This window comes from Tauraco erythrolophus, chromosome 8 (genome assembly GCF_009769465.1).
Source record: "Tauraco erythrolophus isolate bTauEry1 chromosome 8, bTauEry1.pri, whole genome shotgun sequence".
Classification (NCBI taxonomy): domain Eukaryota; kingdom Metazoa; phylum Chordata; class Aves; order Musophagiformes; family Musophagidae; genus Tauraco; species Tauraco erythrolophus.
Window position 1 is genome coordinate 22356618 of NC_141472.1, and position 10601 is coordinate 22367218.

Below are 10601 nucleotides of genomic sequence, written 5' to 3' on the forward strand. Positions count from 1 at the left end.
TGGTTAAAAGGTGTTCATTTCACAGGAGCCAGTTTGCTACTATCAGAGACTGTGAAACCAAGCACATTTTCTCAGCAGTGCTGCTGAACTCTGTGAAGCTCTCAGCTGAGCAACTTTATGCCATCACAAATCACCAAGCTACCGCCTTTTGTCCAGCTGTTAAACCAGCTAGTTCCTCTGTATTACAACATACACATTATTACAGTCAGTCGTGATAGTCCTTCATTCTTGAAACTGGAAAGAGGTCAAACTACCACTAGTGAGAGGCAATTTACCCTACTCACATGAGTCACTGACATAATCCTTTAGTTTACTATCAACTAACTTCTGCAGACCCTCCAAACCTTCTGCCAGCACATAAATTGCTTCCGTTTCCCAGGCCTATGAAAGGAACGCCAGCAAGGGAGCTGCACTAACAGCATCTTCCTATTTACTGTCAGTTGCTAAACTCAAGTCACTTTCTTTGACTAACACCAGTCTTTCCTCTACATTTGATGACAATATATATGATTTTCAATGCAGCAATCAGTTTACTTCTACAATCCTATTTCACTGAGACAGTGATCTTGCCATGAAACATGAGGCATCATACCAGATACATTTTATTAGCAAATTCCCTACTTTTCATCATATTTAAAATATTTGTTACAAAAGAACGTAAGACCCACAGCTGAAAAATATCCTTGTAATTATATTAATGATGGATTGTCCCTATAAACATAATGGCAAATGATTTTTAATGCTTTTCCAAAAGTACAAAAGATAGGTGATTTTTTAATACTCTGTAACTTTTTAAATATATACTCTTCTTTCTGGAACTAATTTTTAATCACAGGAAATTTTTTGAATCTACCATATTTATCTCATTTAATAATCTTTCCTGGCTTGCCCCTGAGCCATTAATTCAGTGCTCCATCTGCTACAGTTGCTTATACTGCAGGTGACATTTATGTTAGGTTTGTTTCCTCAGAAGAAAATGTATTAGAAAAGGTAGTCTGACAGGCCTTTATATTCACTTCACAGGCTACACACAAAGTATAAAGATCATCCATGTAACAATTGACAGAAATGATGAGAGAACAAGCGAAGACAACAAGATGTGCACCAAACATGCCCTCATCTCACAAGCGAGATGGAATTAAGCACATCTATCATTCAGCCCTCCAGTAAGTTTAAAATATAGTGTGAAAACCGTACAAGGAGACGTGAAAACTGCCATCCCACTCTACACTTTTTACTACTTCTCCTGCTTAACACCCTCAGTCTGAGTTTATTTCTCACACATCCAGAAAAACTGCGAGCAACGGCAATATTACATACTCTCAATGTCAGAAATGGGGCTTTTAAATTATTTTCCCCCCTTTTCCTTTCAGAACAGGTTTATACCAATTCTTCAGAGCAAATGCAACCATGTAACAAGCAGCTCAGTGGCAGGTTGGTTGGACATGCTACAAATAGGGCAGAATTGTCCCATGGCAGAGGTGAAGTAACTGGATGCTGGTTACATAGGTGGTATCTAGACTGCCTGCCTGACATACTGAAAGATCAGGAACCTGAAGGAGAACAGCTTCTGCTCTCCCTGTACCTCTAGGTTTTGCTGGTGAAGCTCAAAGTTAATGCATTAAAAAGTATGCAATAACTGGCACAGGGAGCTTTCCAATAATTTCTCTTTTTTTCTAAATCAAAGGGAAACTACACTGGAGAACAACTGTTAAAAAATATTTTTAAAAACAAATGCCTGCAAAATCTGCAGTGAGCTGCTGAGTGTTTGAAAGCAAACCACTTTCTACCAGCCAGAGCCTTGGTGTGTTCAGCAGACTGACCCTCAGGCCTTCTTTATCCTATGGTTTTCTCTGGAAATCATTGCACCACACTAGGCTATTTTTCCATTTCCATTTTCTCTCTGTTTATGGCAATTCTTACTTTGTCTCAAAATTTACTGCTAATTAGATAACTTTTGATACATTTACTCAGGGAAAAAAAAAAAAGAGAGAGAGATCATGAAGAAATAAATGTTTCTGAAACCTCTAGCCCTGTCTGTCATTCAGGTCTAAATTAACTACAGTTCCCTTCTACCATTCACTTCATTCTAGGCTGGACAACACAGAAGAGTAGAAGTAGGGAGACCATGGAAGAGACAATAACTGGCAACCAACAAGAACTGGTCACCAAAGAATACTAGAACAAATTATTCTTATAGCTGAACTATCATAAGCCATTTCTCTCTTTCCCTGACTTTTGCTCAATGCCTAAGCTGCGTATAGAAGTAGCAGACAACACTGAATCAGGAAACTCTCCACCTGGCAAAGTTTAGTAAAATTCTGCTTACACAGGGAAGTATTTATGACACAATGGATAGGATTTTTCGTTTTCCAAGAAGTAGTCAAATGTAAAGACAAGATTCCCCTTGGGATCAGCAAGGCTCTTCTAGTTCTGCGCTTACCCAGGAAATTAAAAAGCACAGAGACAGCACTCTTGCAAACAGTTTTAAGCAGCACTTTCTGTTGTTTCAGATTTCAGTGCCAGGAAGAAAATTTTCTCTAAATATTCCTACCTTTTCCTTTATTATCCAGGAAAAAAAAAAGCCAGAGATGCCTCTATCTTCTTACTTACCTAAACAAGCACCCAGTCTGGTTTTGCATACAACACACCATTTCCATGGGAATCTCAAGCCTTTATTTAATGTCAGCCTTGCAGCTGGACTGAAGCAGCCTATGGTAAAACAAGTACCCTCTCCCTTTGCAGGATGCTTCCCCCACTGCAGGATATTATAAAGCCTTTACCAAAGCATTTACAGTATGCTGCTTATTAGTGACACAGACTCCTTCTAAAAAACTGTCTGCAAAAATCTTCTATCTCCTGAAAGCCTTAAGTAGAAAACAGCACATCTGGATCAAGGAGATGTAGGACTGCAGTTAGCAAGCTCTATTTGAGACTTGCACACCCTGGGTCCAAATGCAAGAAAGAGGAAAGGCTGGGAAGGCAGCAAAGATAAGGTGCAGTTGCATACCTACAAGTTCAGTACAGCCTCCACGGTAGAGCTGGAGCTGTGCCAAGGACGGGGGAGAGGGTCCACTTGGTGCTACAGCAATCTGATACACTTGGGCCTTAGGGCAGCCTTACCAGAGCAGGCATCATTGCAACACTCCAAGACCCTCCACCTAGTCCCCAAAACATTTACATATTTGAAATTCACAAAGCATTTTGGAGTGAAAATCATAGAATATAGAAGAGAACACTATATATTCTATAGATATACCTATCTTGCAAAGACAGCTTTGTCAAGGACACAGGCATCTGCTGTTTAATAGAAGTCAAATCCTTTATACACATGGTTAACTGCATATCTCTGCAAAATTGTGCTCATCTAACTATATTTTGTCTTGCAAGAGTGAAGATCACCTTAGCGCGACAGTGCCAACTGCCTTGTCATTAGCTCCATTATCACAATGACTTAAAAAGAGATACTCTTGTTACTACGCAAATACATAAGAATCCCATGAAATATATATTTTTTTTTTAAAGTGCTAACACTTAGATATGTAAATCCTTAGTTGGAAACTGTGTTACCTACAGCATTAATATTCTCGGTGAACTGATGTTTCTTTTTAAAATTTTTGGTAATGAAATCCCTGGGTTTCATTTCACAATACTTTGACACTGACGGGGCCATGATTCCTGGTGAGAAAGAGAGCTACCATTTTATTTTTTTGGCAAAGAACCCAAGCAGGAAAAAGTATACCATGAGTCAATTCTTCAGACAGGAGTTATAATGAAAGCAGTACAGGCTGCACTTTCCACAATTCATTCTTTCTTACAGTATCAAGGTTGTAAAAGCTTATTTCTCTTCCAATACTGTAGGCACGGCCCATCATCAAAACCACCAACACTATGAACTCCTAACTCAAGACTACCAGCTTTTAAGGTATGATTCATAACAATCACTCTTTTGAAGGAAGCTAACAGGTAAGGCCTGCAGAAACTAAGCACTGTACTTTCTTTCAGAGACAAGGCTGAATATTTGCCTGACAAATATAACTAAGAATTCTACCAGACACAGAGATCTGTATTTCATCATGTCATGCACCACTCAGTTCAAAAGTCTCTCTCTAACAAGTAGCTTCCGAACAGCAGTAGAAAGAGAAATGGCTGAACAAGCCCCCAATCACCAGGGCAGTTTTACCCTTAGGGAATGTTCGTGAATGGAAGTAACGCTTTCAGTGCAACCTGAGTCAAATCCAGCTGTGTTGTTACAAATGTATGAAGGCCATGCTGAGAAGCAGCAACAGTCAGTAACCCTTATTTTTAATTACATGTTCTCATGTAACTTTCTTTCACAATGTTCTTGGCGTTAGGATTAAATCAGTAGTCAGCTATTTTGCCTGGCTTGATAGCTTTAATTTCATTACTTGTGAAAGAAAAAAGAAACAGATTACGAAATACAGCTGCAAGCAGAGCAACACTTCACAGCTACGAGCTGCCCATCTGTAATATAACTATGACATGTTAGCAGAATGAGACAAGGACTTATCTATTTTGTGGGGGAGTCAGAACAACAGAATACATTTCTTTTTTCTCCAGGGTGCCATAAGAGACGATGTTTAAAAATTCTTTCTTACCTAATCCAGTTTGCTTCAGGACTTGCTGTGTTCCCAGCTGCTGCAACAACAAACAATAAAAAGCAAAACCTTGACAGCCTTCAAGACACTTGAGATCTTTGGCACTTCTCCAGCTATTTCAAAGTAACAGGCTACCCAAGGCTAATGGTTGTTGACATACACAAACCCAACCGCATGCGTTATAGTTCTATTCCAAAACAGATTAACAAAAGAGAATAAGGTGAAAAATTAAAGGTTGCGTTTCTTACTTGACATAGCTCCTGCTGGCCATATGCTGGACTCAGCAAAAGGTACTGGCTCTCCGAGCAATAAACCTAGAATAGGCAAAGGCTGAATTATTAACAAGAACATGAGGAGGTCTCAAAAGCACATGATGAATGAAACAGAAATTCAAAACTTACAGTCTGATTTAGTTTGTAAAGAGAACTTAGAGTTTCCTGAACTCTTACACAGTTGGTCTATTTCAATCGCTAAATGGCACATGGAAAGAAGCAGGATGATCCTTTATTGCAGTGCAGGGGAATAATGAACACAGTTCCTTAAACTGCCTTCATACCAGTCTCTTACAAAGTAGAATTTGACTAAAATGGAAATATCTGGCTTTCATCATATGGTTGTTGTACACATTCCCATTCCACTGGTCACCTCTCTTTTCAGTCATTAACTGCTGAAGTGATTCCAACACTGTTTTGGCCTCCAGCTTATTGCACCTCAGACCGTATGCTCTTCAAGCAACTTATAATTGCACTGATCCAGCCTCTAAGTTCATACAGTATTTCAGGTTTAAAACTGGGTCATCCAATTAACTTTGAATACGGCACAGCACAGCAGGAATGAAATCTATGGATTTCTGGGCAAAGACTGGAACTTCTTTTACATAACTTTATATCTTTTGATACTGCTGATAGCAATTAGAAAGTACCAACCAACATAGGAAACCTTGCCAGGATGAAAGGAAAAATTGACATCAATTTCTCCTCTCAAGAGAATTTTCTAGTTCCTCTGTATTCTGCAGAATTCTTATTATTACTTGCAATGCCATGCAGCAGACACTAATGATTAGGACAGCGTTCAGAAAATGACATTATCTATTTGGACACTTCACACTGCTCCACCTAAATGCTAGGTCCCTAATTCTAGGGGTGGGAGACACAGGACCCATGTTAAGTATTCAAAGGCGAATATCCACATTGAAGTTGGACATTTGAACTGACATTCACAACAATGAGAAAGTGGGACTGGCATGTGGAGCCGGGAGAGCGGCATCACTCAGGAAAAGAACATATCTGAAACTCTCTTTGTCTGCATGGTGCCTCTGCGGAACTGGGACTGAGAGCCTTAACTTGCTCACTTCACTTAAGTACCTCCCCCCACTTTGAATTCACCTTTCTTGTACCTTGCTCTGAACTCCCTCCGGGTTTCAGTCTCAGGCAGCTGAAAGTCAAGTGGCTGGCTCCCACATTTAGGGAGGCACAAAGGAAGATAGACAATTAGTTCCTGTCTTCTATTAATAAAAGCCAGCTAAATACAAGGCAGGAAGTATATATTTATTAACAGAGGTGCTATCTGCTTTACAGAGTCGACCTTGCTATTGAATACATAATTTTCAGTCATCGCACACAATGTGGGAATAATAATTTAACACGGATTAAATTCAAACAGATCTTTTCTTCACCAAAATGCCCGACTTAGTACATTGTTGAAGCTTTCAGTCATCACCACTGACCCTCTGGTAATTACATCCCTTTCAAGCGTTTCAGGTTGCTTACCACAGAAATCTCTGGGGGTCAGTGCAAGCATTGCTCTGTGAATTGGAGGGGTAAACGATTCCCCATTGTTTCTGCTGCAGTAGTGGCGGGACCAGGAGACTGAGAGAGATAGAATTTTCTTGTGAATCATGGAAACTGTGTCTAAGGTGAGAAAGGTCCACACAAAGCCAAAAAATACAGTCTCCATGCAGAAAGTTAGACAAACAGCTGCCTGAATAGAGTGACAGCAGTAATTATGCCATTATCTCAAGCGAGCTGAACACATTCACCAGTGTACTGAACGCACCTCTCTCCATGGTCTATATGCTACCATGAGCAGAAGAAGAAGGAAAAGGAAGTTTACTCCAGCTACTTTAATTGTCATCAACCACAATGCTATCAGTATAAGCAGGCAAACAAAGCTCCGTTTTCCACAGTCTTACACCTTCTCTTGATATTCTGACTAAGAAAGTAGTGGCTACGAAAGCAGAAAGAAGACTGAAAGATGTAAAAGGACATGTACTAGCTTTAACTCTTCCCTTATTCTGAGATATACGTATCTCATACACGCGCTACTACTAAACATTACTCCATTTATTAATTCATATCATCCTATGTCAGGAGATGCGTTCATTTTCCTGAATTTTTCACTTATTTCATAAGAAACATTGTAAAATTAACACTGTCCAGTGTTTCCAAATGTGTAGTTTTGCAAATGTCTCCTTTTTCCATATACAATATCAGTTCTCCCTCTCCACACAGCGAGGTACAGTCAGTGCCTGGAGAAGGAACAATTGGATGAGGGGTGGAGAAAAAGACGACCAGCCAGGAAGAGGCTACTGACATGCCTTGTTCCTTACAAAGCAGCAGTAAAGAACAAAAAATCTCATACTTCCTCCCCACTCCTCACATGCCATTACCACACGCCAATTCTCAGCTGTGTTCAGCAGAGCTTCTTGCCTGCCGTGCAGCATTCAGATAGGAAAGCTCAGCCTTAAATGGCCAGACGTTTTCCCAGAGTAGTGGTATTTGAGCCACAGCGGTCCAACTCTCAGGCTCTGACACAAGGAAAGTACGTATGGCTTTACACAATGCGTTATTCAGAGAACTTCTCTTCCCCAGAGAGCGGAAAATTCCTTGCAGAAATTTTGCACAATTAAACAACGGCAGTTTTTCAAGTTATTTTTCAGGTTTCTGGTACGGTGCATCAGTCCCAAGGCCTTGCTTTGTTCATGCTGCATCAGGTTCATTGTGGGGTTTCCTTTTGCTGAAGCACCACACAAACCAGTCACATCTCCTCACTCCAGACAAACCACCCTTTCCCCACTCTTTGTGTCACTTGTCCGACTCCCAAAACAAGAGCTGTGCAAAGACATGAAAGAAAAAAAGGCAGGACAAGCTAGGAGGCAACTAAAAAGAGACTGATGTCATGCATTAGATGGTTGCTCCTGCTCCATTTCTGCTGAGCCGTTCCCATACTTTCCATGAACAGTGGAACAGGTCCTCAGCTGCACACTGCAACTCCTTGGGTGACCACCACCATCATTGTGCACTTTTCTCTCTTTTAGATTGTCCTGTTGCAAAGATTCCTTACCTTCTTTCTATCCCCCCTCCTCATTTTAGGAGCTACATGACTTTATCAAAAAACACGGAGACATTCCAGCACAGCAAACGAGTCCACATATTTGATTCCTCCTGTTAGCACTATAAGGAATGTGGCTCCATATTTTAGCCTGTAATGCAGGCGTCTTTACCGAAAGTGCCCACTATGAACTTGTGTCCTGGATGATTGCCGGAAACATTGCAGCTTGCTTATTCTGCTGCAGTACAGCTCTGTTCAGTCTCATGAAAAGCAACAACAAAAGAAAAATTCCTATTGAATGAAGTGCTGATTGTTCCTGCAGGTGCAGAGCATTCCCAGCATCCCCAAAACAATCAAGCCAAAGGTGCCTTTCTGTTCTCTGGCTCTACATTACTGAAGTTCAGCTGTAGAATAAATAGATGGGTAAGAAGTTTAGTGCTCACCTGGCCAGTTATGCTCAGGGTTTGCATGAGGCTTTTTTTCCCCTTCTCCTTTTCTGTTGCTGATCCATAGGCTTTCCTCTCATCTCATTTTCTCCTCTCTCAGATTTCCTTGGGTTAGATCACTAGAATTCACCACTAAGGAAGGGAAGTTTGTAAAAACTTATGAAAGAGAAGCTATAGACACACGATGTATCACACTGTCTTCAGATGATGGCTAAAAACTAGGGCTAGGAAAAAAAAAAAAAAATTAAAAAAAATCATCGACCAGTTTTTTAAGCAGAGCAAAAGCAAACCAATACCACAATTTTCAGTACTTCAAAACCCCTTCCTGAACACAAACATTCTTTGATTACCCTCACAGCACTACACAGTGTATCAGCACTTTGTTCATTATTCCCTTCTCCTCCACTTCCTCAGTGGCAGAAGGCTGCTAAAGACTAACTTCTGTTTTTGTGATACAAAATGTTTCTCTTCGTCAGACAAGCCTACACCCAGGAGCCCCTTGTTAGCGAGCCTCTCCAGGCATTAGCACAGCAAGAACCATTGTCTTTGTCTAATGAACTTTTTATTCTGAATACATTTGGCAAAAACACTGAAAAACTGGTCCTGGCAGCTCTTCAAGCAACCAAACAGCCACTGCGCTGCTCACTAAATCTCTCTTCCCTGTAGTTAGAAAGTCAATAATACAGGTACAATATTTCTTCTAATCAAGGATTTTGGATGGTACCGGATAAATGACTCGCTCTGCACATACATCAACAGGGCACCACACAATTCTGAGGAAGGAATCACACAGTGGCCCTCACTCTCCAACATGCACAAATGTATTGCTGTAGATAGTGTTCCTACAGCTTCCTAATCATTGAACACCATGAAGCAGCAAGTACCAGCACAGAAGTTTGTATTTTCTGTGTTTCCAAAACAATCCATTTGCACTTAAACTGACCTTCCGTTTTAAAAGAGTCTGAAAAGGCTTTTAGAAATCTATATCCACCTTGCCTTCCAGCCAGCCTACCAAATGAAAATCTTGGTCCAAAAGAAAAATAGCTCTGCTTGGTTCAAGTCACGTTTTTGTTTTTGGAATAAAACTCAGATGAACTCTTCTATTTTTACTTTATGTGCTACGATATCAATAATTTACACCAACTTGGATAAACACTAGAAGGTTAAAGGATATTACATTAGAAAAATAAATGCATTACAGTTTGAAATTGCACATTCAGAACTGAGCTGGACTTCAACTTGGGGATACTAAAAGGGTCTAAAAAAGGAATTCTGCATATTTTCAGAACACAATTCCACAAGATTTCACAGTAGGTTAAGATATAATCAAATCACTGCTTTTGCCAGAAAAACCTCAATAACTACATCTAATTTGCTGACGCTGAACCAGTATTATTATACATCTTTATACTAACAGAAATTTCTGTACAAGAACATATTTTCCCACCTAATAATTTCAAAATACCTCAAAATAAAACACCGATCCTTGGTTTTCACAGTGCAATGAAATGGGAATTCCAGAGTGCAGATTTTGAAGGGGAGAATTAAGTGAAAAAAAATCTAACTTTTAAATATGAAAATTAAAAAAAAAAAAACATTTTGTAGTTACATAAAACTGAATGCACTGCTTCAGAGAAATAACTAGAAAAATGTTTCAAGCTAGCCTCTCCTTCTCGATTTGTGCATGGCATCATCTATGGATAATGGTACCTCTTCCTTTCTTTTGTTAACAATCGCATACCTGTATGTACCAGGGAGGGAGCAAAGGACACATATATTTGCTAAAAAAAATTTATCAAGTATTATAGTATTTGAATGTATATTATGGTTCACTAGTTACTGGCAGGTTGCTTAAAGAAGTACTATATACTAGAGCCAGGTCTATTTCGGTATTCAGGGAACTTACAGAGACTTTTCTTCAGTTATTCGTGGCTCTGTCGCGATGTGCCTGAATCCTGCCACGCCTACTCACTTCTTGCCTTGTGGTATCTTCTGCCATTTTTAATCATTTAACCACGGAGATTGTTTTCTGTTTGAGTACTGCTTACCTATGGATTTGGGAAGAACAGGTACAGGTGGCAGTCACCTGCAGGCAGGGCACTCGCACAGCCTGTGCCACAGCCCCGGCAGCAACAGGCGTGCGGCGCCGCGCAGGCAGGCCCCAGGCAGCCCCGGCCCCGCCTCAGCCTGCCACAGGTCGCCTTCC